We start from the raw sequence: 13247 nt of genomic DNA on the forward strand, positions 1-13247 counted from the left end.
AGAATAAGATTAGCAATGGACAGCCTGCTCTGTGGCAAAGCGACTTCCATCTCTTCTTTTTCTGTCACTTGTAAGTGTACAATGAGTCACTTTTATTCTTGTGATTGTGGAAATGTTCTATGTGAAGAAAGGTCACAGTGACTAATAATATATTCTCGCCATTTGCTTCAGCCCTTTACACCTGATTCACTATGAGATGCTGATCTGAAATGTTATTTCTGTGATATGAATGTTTGTTATAGGGAAATTGAAATTTTATGTGAATTATTAAAAATTTAGCCTAGAGGCGTGTTTAGCCTTTTTAGGTCCAGTGTCCCGATTAAGTCTGGCAGTCAGACCAGGAACCCTAGAACAGCCTTCACCTAGTGAGATATTCTATTATAATTACTCTAGAGTTGGCTAAAGGTTAAATCCATCATTATCAGTGAAATACAACTTATCTAATTAGATACATCCTCATGGTAGAGGTCTTTTATTTGTGCGTCTAAAGATTTTAGACAGATTTTAATGGATTATAAAACTTGATATAGGGTTGTGCTACCTGCTAGATGAATTTAAAGGGAATCTGTCACCAATTTTTTCTACCTTATCTTAGAGCAGCATAATGTAGAGACAGAGACCCTGATTCCAGCGATGTGTCACTTACTGGGCTACTTGCTGTAGTTTTGATAAATCAGTGTTTTATGTGCTAATTATTACTAGAGGACTAGTAATCCTGCTGCTGTGTTGTCTTCATATTCATGACCCCTGCATAACCCCGCCCCCACCACTGATTGGCAGCCTTCTGCCTATGCATAGTGTACACAGAAAGCTGCCAATCAGTGGTGTTGGTAAGGTTATACAGAGCTCAGCATTCACATAACTGGTAGACCTGCAGCAGAGAGAGCACCCTATAAACGAACACCCAGTAAAGTAAGTGAAACCTCCTTTGAATGAGGGTCTCTGACCCTATACCATATTGCTCTGAGGGGTAGCAAATACTTAATGATAAATTCCCATTAAGACTAATTTTTTTTTTTATTGATTTTCACCTTCTATTCTATCAACCATGACAGTGATCTGTGGCTGCTGGCATGTGAGAGGAAGAACCACGTTTTAACTGGTGGCGTCATGTAAGATTTGCCAGCCGGCCTTTGCTATTGATTTGCTGGCTTGGCGTGATGTGATATTTGCGCCACACTGCAACAATGATGCATATTATGGCTTAGAAGCTTCAATATTTCCATTCTTAATCTTGGGATGTTTGAAACAGAAGATTAACATCAAGCGATTCCAGCGACATAGAAAGTAACCTTCGGATAGGCTTCTACCATTCTTCTATGGGACCTGTAAGGTTCTTGATTTTTGGGTTCTTAAATACTGCTGGAGTCTAAAATTATTCAGTCCCCACTGGTACTTACATTTCAAGTATTAAAGAGAAATGCTGTATGTACTAAAAATCTACTTTATAATTGTCTAAGGGTTACTTCCGTCTGTCTGTCACAGATATTCATTGGTCGCGGCCTCTGTCTATCATGGAAATCCAAGTCGCTGATTGGTCGCGGCAAAACAGCCACAACCAATCAGCGACGGGCACAGTCCAGTGGCAACATGGCCGCTCCTTCCTCCCCGCAGTCAGTGCCCCCTCCATACTCCCCTCCGGTCACCGCTCACATAGTGTTATTGGCAGCGTTAACTGACCGCGCTATGCCGCGGTGTAACGCACTCGGTTACCGCCGCTATTAACCCTGTGTGACCAACGTTTTACTATTGATGCTGCCTATGCGGCATCAATAGTAAAAAGATCTAATGTTAAAAATAATTAAAAAAATAAAAAATCGTTATATACTCACCGTCCGTCGGCCCCTCGGATCCACAACAGGCCTTTCCCACTCGTGTCGCTCCGGTAACTGGTCCATGCTGCGATCTCGCGAGATGATGACGTAGCGGTCTCGCGAGACCGCTACGTCATCATCTCGTGAGACTGCAATGCACTCTTCAGAACGGAGCGCGCAAGGACTCAGCGTCGGTAACCGCTTCGCTTGGATCCGGGGGCTCCGGAAGGTGAGTATATACCATAACTATTTTTTATTTTAATTCTTTTTTTTAACAGGGATATGATGCCCACATTGCTATATACTACGTGGGCTGTGCAATATACTACATGGGCTGTGCTTTGTACTACGTGGGCTGTGCAATATACTACGTGACTGGGCAATATACTATGTGACTGGGCAATATACTACGTTACTGGGCAATATACTACATGGCTGGGCAATATACTACATAGCTGGGCAATATACTACCTGACTGGGCAATATACTACGTGACTGGGCAATATACTACATGGCTGGGCAATATACTACCTCACTGGGCAATATACTACGTGACTAGGCAATATACTACGTGGCTGGGCAATATACTACGTGGCTGGGCAATATACTACATACTACATGACTGGGCAATATACTACGTGGCTGGGCAATATACTTCCTCACTGGGCAATATACTACGTGGCTGGGCAATATACTACGTAGCTGGGCAATATACTACGTAGCTGGGCAATATACTACGTCACTGGTCAATATACTACGTCCCTGGGCAATATACTATGTCACTGGGCAATATACTATGTAGCTGGGCAATATAGTACGTCACTGGTCAATATACTACGTGGCTGGGCAATATACTACATACTACATGACTGGGCAATATACTACGTGGCTGGGCAATATACTTCCTCACTGGGCAATATACTACGTGGCTGGGCAATATACTACGTAGCTGGGCAATATACTACGTAGCTGGGCAATATACTACGTCACTGGTCAATATACTACGTCCCTGGGCAATATACTATGTCACTGGGCAATATACTATGTAGCTGGGCAATATAGTACGTCACTGGTCAATATACTACGTGGCTGGGTAATATACTACGTGACTGGGAAATATACTACGTCACTGGGCAATATACTACGTGGCTGTGCTATATACTACGTGGACATGCATATTCTAGAATACCCGATGCGTTAGAATCGGGCCACCATCTAGTGTAATATAGTTATTGCAAGGCCTCGCAAAATAAATTATTTATCATTGACAGACCTTCCGAAGTTGCTAATAACACTTTAAAAGCTTTACTGACTCATATCAGAGTACAAAGGCTAGATTATAGAACTGGATTTTCCCAGAAAAAGTCCCCCTGTAGTACCACAGTCAGACATTTTTCTCTATTTTCTGAAGGATACTCATTTCATTACAGAGAATCACTCCCATTATGCCTATCAAAAAGTTTTCAAGTTTTCAGACAAAAGCGGTCTACAACCATTCACACAGATCAATTATATTGATTGAGGAAACGAGCCCAAAAATATCTATCTACAATTCATTTAGCTCATTCTGACCTTAAAAAGGTATACACAGATTAGGATTTATAACACCCCTAGGAACGGGGGACAAAGTACCATATAGCTAAACTATCTCACACCGACGTGATCAATGATTGAAATGATCTCGACCATGGTACAATATAAAAACCAATATTTTATTAGAAGATATTTAAAAACAACATAATTCCACTAGTAAGGAAGGTTCTGGAACCAAAAACGAGGGATGAATCTGCCATAGGCCTATCTCTAATATTTAGACTGACATGCCAGTAATAATACAAGTACATCATATATAGCCTATACAAAATGTAAACAGTGTACTACCCAAAAGAGACTAGTCTCTGTCTGTCATAGTATATGTATATAAGAGGAGCTAAAACGCCAAATTTCCTAATAACATGACACACAAAGATAGTCTTACCAAGGCATGAAAGATGTAAATGTAGTAAGTATACCTGGTGGTCAGGAGATAAGCCGCGGCGTCCCTCTGCCCTCTGACCTTAAAAAGGGTAAGGTTTTAACCCCGATTGCGGCTCATTATCTGAAAGTGCATGGTGGTAAATCTACTAATACTCAGTTTTTTGGTCTACAGAGGATCTTACTCAATGAAAGAGGTGGTGACCGGCATAGATGGTTATTGCAACATGAGGCCCGCTGGATCTTTCGTTTGAAGTCTATTTCACCCTCCGGTTTGAATGAAGAACTTCTCTACACTGGCTTTTTGGGTTAACTGGGTCTGTTTAAATTATCCATGATCATCTTGGTATTCAGGTCACCTAATCAGGCTCTCCTGGGTCATTATTTTTGTCCTTGCCATGTTCAAGTCAGCTCGTAGGATTCCTTGGACAGCCTTTATTCATTTCTTGACATCTATCAACATTAGGGGCATCTAAAACCCCTTTATTTCGGTCCGGTATCTTTCTGGTAACATCTCGGACCTGGACATTTATCAGGCATCTGGAATATTACTTCTATGGAAGCTTTCATTGGCCTTGTACCTGTGTGGTTTCCCTACTTTGAGTTCTATGGACGAAGGTTGTTGGCGTATATCTTACTGGATGTTGGGTTCAGATCGGATGAGTTTCTGACGTCTATCAATAGTAGGGGCATTTTAAACCCCTTTGCTTCAGTCCGGTATCATTCTGGTAAAGCCTCGGACCTGGACATTTATCGGGCATCTGGAATATGACTTCTATGGAAGCGCTCACTGGCCCTGTACTTATGTGGTTGCCTACTTCCAGTTCCACGGACGAAGTTTATTGCCGTATGCCTTACTACATGCCGGGATCATATTGGACGAACTTTTTTCTAAATTCTTATACATATGTGTATATATTTTGCTATATGTTTGTTTGGTCCCTTTATGGGCACCATTTATTTTTGTACATTTTTTTTTTCTTATTTTTATCTTTATTGGTATTGTTGTTATATTTTGTTTTGATATATATTTTTCATATTTTTCTATTTCTTTGGGTTTAATGGGTTTTTGCTTTATTGTTACTGTTAGTGTGTTTACTTCTAGTGTATAGGTACTGTAGCCTGTATATTTATATTGATTATACATCATTGGTTATGCATTATATTATTATACATATTGCTTGTATGGATAGGCTATTGAGATGCAATATTTGTTAAACTGCTCTGTCTCTTACAGATATCTTTCGGTATTCTTTATTTTCATTTTTTATTTTTTCTTCTTGTTTTTCATTCATTTGGTCCCCCACCTTTATACAATCCCATGCTTCTTCTTTGCTTGCATTTTATTTATGCTTTCCTCCTTTTGTGCGGCCGCACAATGCACTTACTGTGCTTTCTTTATCTCCACGCCTGCGCAGTGAGTTCCCTTACTGGGGAGCTCATGCGCTTGCGTGCCTAACCTAGGCAGCTTTTTTTTTTTTCTCTTTCCATCTTGACCGCTCATCTCGCTGTTCTTTTACCATGCGCTCTGCATCCCATCCTTCCCTGGCTTCTGCGCTTGCGCTTCCATCTGGATCGTGCTCCCACCTGGATCGCGCCTCATGCGCCTGCGTGCCTGTCTTAGGCAGCCTTTTTCTATCTTGCCGCTCATTCGGCTGTTCATTGTACCATGCACACTGCATCCCAGCCTTCCTTGGCTTCTGCGCTTGCGCTTCCACCCCCTGCGACTTCCGGTCTTGTCCACCTGGATCGCTACACACCGGTAAGATTAGGAAACATTAATACCGCTACTTATAGCGGCTATACTCTACAGGAGAATCACTTTCCCTGACGAAGCTGCCCAGTGCAGCGATACGCGTGGGAGTCTCCCACACCTTCTCCTTGTTTGCCCGCAGATTCGCCAGCATTGGGGTCCTCTTTATGGCAGCCACCAGGCATGTAACTATCTTTTTGGCTCCCCTTTCATTTTTTTAAGGTGGTCATACAGCTCTGTCTGCACCTTTTGGGCTGTGCTATTTTTCAGCCATAATTGCTGCTTCTTTATTTTGTGGCTGTGATCTTGTAGGCCTCTCTATGCCTCTGTGCTGATTTAGCCTATATATTTTTCTGGCCTTTTTGCTTCCCCTACTATGGACATTTAGCATTAGCCACAGGGTTTCTTTCACCTAATGAATATTTTATTTGGCTGAACTTGGCTTATGCTTTGATAACTTTGGGGACGCCCACACGTTATCAGGATCTGTGTGGTTACTTTCTTATTTTCACAAGTGCTCGGCCTTTATATATTTGATTGTATTTGTATTTATGCATATTAGTGTATGAGCATTTTTTCCACATCTTGGGCTGTGACTTGTAGGTATATCATCACTCAAGGAATATGGTGTGTTCGTTTTTTGATCCTTATGGGACATGTTTTTAATGGTTTTATATTTTGTATTGCTGTGTGTCTTATAATAAAGTTGTTATTCTTTTGATACATAGGTGTGCACACATTTATGCAGTGTCTTCTTCTTCTTTGGTTCAGTATTTGCATTTCCCATGCATTGTGTAGCACACTAGCGGATACATTTATATATTTGTTGTGCTCCCGACACATCTCTTTATTCTGTTGACAGATCAATTATACACCACATAAACGTGGCTGAGCGTCACCATGTTTCTTGGTTGCCTTGGTTGGTGCTTCATTCTTCTTATCTATTTTAAAGGTTTTTTTTTACTATAGATGCGGAAATCACAAATAATCATCCCATTCCTACTTGCACCTGCCTACCCCAAGATTTCTGCAGAAAAACTATATTTGGAAATAAGGGTCCAAACAGAGGATAGGTGTAACTGGTCTGTAAGTAGAATGGCAATGGGTTATAAGCGTGACTGAATAAACTCATATCCTCCTGTTTCCATGTACAAGGAGACAAGTGAATGGCTCTTTGAGAGCGATTATTTGCATACTCCTAGCTATCCATAATCCCACAATCTTAGTGTGACCTGTGTGCATACTATTGCACAAATGGCTTTTGACATCTTCATAAAGCACTCATGCCACTGTACAGTGGGTACGGAAAGTATTCAGACCCCTTTACATTTTTCACTCTTTGTTTCATTTCAGCCATTTGGTAAATTAAAAAAAGTTCATTTTTTCTCATTAATGTACACTCTGCACCCCATCTTGACTGAAAGAAAACAGAAATGTAGTAATTTTTGCAAATTTATTAAAAAAGAAAAACTGAAATATCACATGGTAATAAGTATTCAGACCCTTTCCTCAGTATTGAGTAGAAGCACCCTTTTGAGCTAGTACAGCCATGAGTCTTCTTCGGAATGATGCAACAAGTTTTTCGCACCTGGATTTGGGGATCATCTGCCATTCTTCCTTGCAGATCCTCTCCAGTTCCGTCAGGTTGGATGGTGAACGTTGGTGAACAGCCATTTTCAGGTCTCTCCAGAGATGCTCAATTGAGTTTAGGTCAGGGCTCTGGCTGGACTAGTCAAGAAAAGTCACAGAATTGTTCTGAAGTCACTCCTTTGTTATTTTAGCTGTGTGCTTAGGGTCATTGTCTTGTTGGAAGGTGAACGTTAGGCCAAGTCTGAGGTCCTGAGCACTCTGGAAAAGGTTTTCATTCAGGATATCTCTGTACTTGGTCGCATTCATGTTTCCTTTAATGACAACCAGTGGTCCTGTTTCTGCAGCTGAAAAACAACCCCATAGCATGATGCTGCCATCACCATGTTTCACTGTTGGTATGGTATTGGGCAGGTGATGAGCGGTGCCTGGTTTTCTCCACACATACCGCTTAGAATTATCACCAAAAATGTCTATCTTCATCTCACCAGACCAGAGAATCTTATTTCTCATAGTCTGGGAGTTCTTAAAGGGAACCTGTCACCTGAATTTGGCGGGACAGATTCCCTTTAATGTGTTTTTTTTTTTTTAGCAAACTCTATGCGGGCTTTCATAAGTCTTGCACTGAGGAGAGGCTTCCGTCAGGCCACTCTGCCATAAATGCCCGACTGGAAGAGGGCTGCAGTGACATTTGACTTTGTGGAACTTTCTCCCATCTCCCTACCGTGTCTCTGGAGCTTAGCTACAGTGATGTTGGGGTTCTTCTTTACCTCTCTCACCAACGTCTTCACCCACGATTGCTCAGTTTGGCTGGACGGCCAGATCTAGGAAGACTTCTGGTGGTCCCAATCTTCTTCCATTTAAGGATTATGGAGGCCACTGTGCTCTTAGGAACGTTGAGTACTGCAGAAATTTTTTTGTAACCTTGGCCAGATCTGTGCCTTGCCATTTTGTCTTTGAGCTCCTTGGCCAGTTCCTTTGACCTCATGATTCTCATTTCATCTAACATGCACTGTGAGCTGTGAGGTCTTATATAGACAGGTGTGTGCATTTCCAAATCAAGCCCTATCAGTTTAAGCACAAATGGACTCCAATGAAGGAGTAGAACCATGTCAAGGAGGAGCACAAAATATGAACGGCACTAGGTGTTATCGCAGCAGGCGGTGTAGCCGCAGCCTGAGGATTCCACTGCAAGACTCCTATAGCACGTATATAGTCTGCAATGTTCGGGTGGTGCTCAGCATAAAAAGCAGTGAACAAATATCCAAGGAGAAAAAGGAAAATGCGGCACTCACCCAGGTAGATTGCGAATCAAAGTCCTTTATTCATCATAACGTAACAACGGACATAGTAAGGAGAGGACCCGTGGAAGCGCACAAGCGCGAAACGATCGTAGTCCTGTTCTTTCTCCCCGCACCGCTGATCTCTCCCAGCCGCCTCTCCTTACTATGTCCGTTGTTACGTTATGATGAATAAAGGACTTTGATTCGCAATCTACCTGGGTGAGTGCCGCATTTTCCTTTTTCTCCTTGGATACATGTCAAGGAGGATCACAAGGAAATGGAGAGCATTTGTTTGCACAGACACTCATTAAATATGAGTGTCTGAGCAAAGGATCTGAATACTTATGACCATGTGATATTTCAGTTTTTCTTTTCTATTAAATTTGCAAAAATTTCTACATTTCTGTTTTTTGCAGTCAAGATGAGTTGCAGAGTGTACATTAATGTGAACAAATGACCTTTTTTATATTTACCAAATGGCTGCAATGAAACAAAGAGTGAAAAATTTAAACGGATCTGCATACTTTCCGTACCCACTGTATGTTCTTCTGATTCCTTTGGAAGCATAGGTAGCATTTTCTTTAATAGGGGATGTTTCATGACCTACTATGAAGAAATTCTGCTGCAGAAGCATTTAGTCTAAAGCCGGAGCGCACACTCTTTTTATTAGCCCAAGGGCCACATTGTCAGTTTAAACCAAGGGCATAGCTTAAAAAAACATAATAAACATCACAAATTTCTAATACGACTCCTACCTATCTGAAGGATAAAGGTCTTCTATTCTCCCATTCCCAAGCCAGAAAGAATGAGACCATGGATTCAAGTTTGTCTATTTTAGCTTATGCGAGACATTCACACAGTCGTGTTCCATTTCTCTCATAAATTACATTGATTATTGCAGAAGTCATGCAGGGCCATTTCTTTTCTTCATTTACTTCTTATGTAGATGAAGACATGGTAACAGACATGGCCGTACAGTGCACTATGAATAGTAACCCAACCCTATGGTTCTACCTGACACTCCTGTGCTCCATAACATGGAATACATACACAGTATGAGCAGTCACCACTCACCAGACATCGTCAGGCATGTCTGTGACCATATAGTTGGGGCCTGGCTGCATTTTTCAAGTGTTGCATTGGTATCTCCAAAAATTAACCAGTTTTTTACATTATTTTTATTTGTGTCCATTCATTGAATAGAGGAATAGCTGTTCCTGTGGCAAGTCTTTTGGGAAAGATAATGTCTTTTTTTGGCTGTGAAGCCTGAGCCCGCTATTAGGTAGTCATGTTTCTGTATTAATATTAATTTGAATCTGTGTACTTGCACCATACGTTATGCACCACTAAAACCCTTTATTTATAAGAATTGATTGGATAGAAAATAAGGGGGTTATTATTGAGCAGGTCCTATAAAGTATACTTTGGGACTATGGTCCAATGTAATGTCCCTTTTTCCCCCCATCTCTACTTCTGTTATATATATCCATCTGGGTGTTAATTGAAGGGAGAGCTGTAGGGACCTTTCAAGGGAGCAGGGGCGCCATTTTGCATTTATATCTAGGATACCAACCTCCGCAGCCAGGTAGGGACTCCGTAAATAGGGACTGTGGAGGGTGAGTTAATCCCCCCCTTTTTCCCTTTCCCTTTTGGAAAATTAACCAATTATCTATTATGTTCTTGATGAGGAATCTTTAATTTTGTGGTTGTGGTTGCTGTTGGGATTTTGACCATACTGTTGGCAAATTGTTGATACTTTGGTTACTTTAGCATATCTCCTGCCCACCTTATTTATACCCTTTGGACTGCTCAGTTGACACAATAGCTGTTGTAACTACTGTATATATAGATGCTTGGACCATCCGGGCAATTGTAGCCCAATCGGTATAGTTTCTTTTGTTGTCTGTGACCTGTGTATGACCTTTTTGAGTAGGGATTTCTAGGGATATTAGGGTGAGCCGCTGTGGAGCGGGGGCACCATTTACGTCTGAGATTGGGTGCCAAACTCCGCTGACCGGCAGGGTCCTGGCAGGGGCTACTAGAGTTGACCTGTCTTACCCAGCACCCTTGTTTTTGCAATATATGGTGTTTTGCAGGTCAGCGAAAAACAGCTACCTGGTTTTTGTGCTTTTTTTTCCACGTTTTGCTTTTTTTGATAGTTTTTTAACTACCATATTTTCCGGCGAATAAGACGACTGGGCGTAAGACGACCTCCCAACTTTTCCAGTTAAAATATAAAATCTTCTTAAAAGTTGGGGGTCTCCTTATATGCCATGTGTCGTCTTATAGGGCCGGTGACTAATGTGCCTTTTGGGGGGGGGGAGTGGTCCCGATGACGAAGAGAGGGGGTGTCTCACAGGAAAGTGTGAGTGGAGTATCCCCCTATTACCTCATTGTAGCAGCGTGTGGGGTCTCTGTGCTGGGGAGCGGCGTCGGCTGCTCCTCTTTGTGCCACGTGGGTGCTGTGCTGTGGGGCGGCGTATCTTCGTGCAGCGTTGGGGCTCTGTGCTGGGGAGCGGCGGTGTATCTTCGTGCAGAGTCGGGGCTCCTCCGGCATTTCCTCAAAGCCCGGAGGCACCGGCAGCTCCTTTGCTGCAATGCGGTGGCCTCTGGGAAAATGGCCGCTGGGGGCGGCGCATGCTCAGATTCAGATCTTGTCTCCCGAGATCTTGGGACGAGATCTGAATCTGAGCACCTTCTATAACTAACCCTGTCAATCTGAGTTATTAATAAATTTCTGCACTTTGTGTACCCTTAGTCTGGAACATACATGTCAAACTCTGGCCCGCAGGCCAAATCTCGCTCAGAACACCACGCGTTCAACTGTATCGATATCCTGGATCCTGGAAATGTGGGGCCCATAATACTGTATGGAGAACTATGTGATGCCCATTATATTGTATAGAATGAAATGTGGGGCCCATTATTCTGTATAGAGGTCTATGTGGGTTTATTGTACTGTACAGTGGATTAGTGGATGATGTAGGGCCCATTATATTGTGTGGAGGGCTGTGATAGGGATCACAGTTGCAGCATCATACTGTGCTGGGGTCACCATACTTTGCTGTCGATGGAGGGTACTGTGAAGGAATTCACTGTGGGGTATCATAAAGTGTTTGGAGTCACATTTGTTGGAATCATTCTATATGGGCCAATTAAATGGCAAATTAGGGGTTTCACAAGGAAAAAAATTACTTTGTAATAGCTGCAAAGTTGTGAGATATACTCTTCTGTGAATGCACCGAATATTACGATTCTTTTTGTTGGAGGGGGGCCTCATTAGAACTTCTGCTCTAGGGCCCCATGATTCTATGTGTACACCTGTCCACGAGGAAATAGCCAATGTTCCGGTCATGTGATCTGACCCTTAAGATCTATTCATTAAAATGTACTTTGTTCATGGGACAACCCCTTTCAGCTTGCTTTCATATGAAAAAGTTCATCGTTATATTTGATAAGGAAAAATTTCCTCTATTGTAGATATTTTTTCAATTAATATTAACCCCTTCCCGACCTGTGACACAGCGTATGCGTCATGAAAGTCAGTTCCAATCCGACCTGTGACGCATATGCGGTGTCACAGAATGATCGCGTCCCTGCAGATCCGGTGAAAGGGTTAACTCCCATTTCACCCGATCTGCAGGGACAGGGGGAGTGGTAGTTTAGCCCAGGGGGGGTGGCTTCACCCACCCCGTGGCTACGATCGCTCTGATTGGCTGTTGAAAGTGAAACTGCTAATCAGAGCAATTTGTAATATTTCACCTAAAAAACTGGTGAAATATTACAATCCAGCCATGGCCGATGCTGCAATATCATCGGCCATGGCTGGAAACACTTATGTGCACCCACCCCACCCCACCGATCGCCCCCCCAGCCCTCCGATCTGTGCTCCGCTCCCGTCCGTCCTGTGCTCCGCTCCCCCGTCCTCCTGTCCGCTCCCCCGTGCTCCAATCACACCCCCCGTGCTCCAATCAAACCCCCCGCACTCCGATCCCCCCCCGCACAGCGATCCCCCCCGTGCTCCGATCCACCCCCCCGCACACCGATCCCCTACCCCATGCTCCAATCCACCCCCCCGTGTTTCGATCCACCCCCCCATGCTCCAATCCACCCCCCCGTGTTTCGATCCACCCCCCCATGCTCCGATCCACCCCCCCCCCGTGCTCCGACGCCCCCCGTGCCCTGATCTTCCCCCCCCCTTATACTTACCGAGCCTCCCGGGGTCCGTCCGTCTTCTTTCCTGGGCGCCGCCATCTTCCAAAATGGCGGGCGCATGTGCAGTGCGCCCGCGGAATCTGCCGGCCGGCAGATTCGTTCCAGAGTGAATTTTGATCACTGAGATTGGGTTAGGGGTAGGGTTAGGGGTAGGGTTAGGGTTAGGGGTAGGGTTAGCGGTAGGGTTTGGGGTAGGGTTAGGGGTAGGGTTAGGGTTAGGGTTCGGGATGTGCACACATATTCTGGTCCTCTGTGGATTTTTCCGCAGAGGATTTGATAAATCCGCGGTGCTAAACCGGTGTGGATTTACCGCGGTTTTTCTGCGCATTTCACTGCGGTTTTACAACTGCGATTTTCTATTGGAGCAGTTGTAAAACCACTGCGGAATCCGCAGAAAGAAGTGACATGCTGCGGAATGTAAACCGCTGCGTTTCCGTGCAGTTTTTCTGCAGCATGTGTACAGCGATTTTTGTTTCCCATAGGTTTACATTGAACTGTAAACTCATGGGAAACTGCTGCGGATCCGCAGCGTTTTCCGCAGCGTGTGCACATACCTTTAGAATTAGGCTATGTGCACATGGTGCGAATTTGGCTGCGGATCCGCAGCAGTGTTCCATCAGG

This window comes from Ranitomeya imitator, chromosome 2 (assembly GCF_032444005.1).
Source record: "Ranitomeya imitator isolate aRanImi1 chromosome 2, aRanImi1.pri, whole genome shotgun sequence".
NCBI classification, from domain to species: domain Eukaryota; kingdom Metazoa; phylum Chordata; class Amphibia; order Anura; family Dendrobatidae; genus Ranitomeya; species Ranitomeya imitator.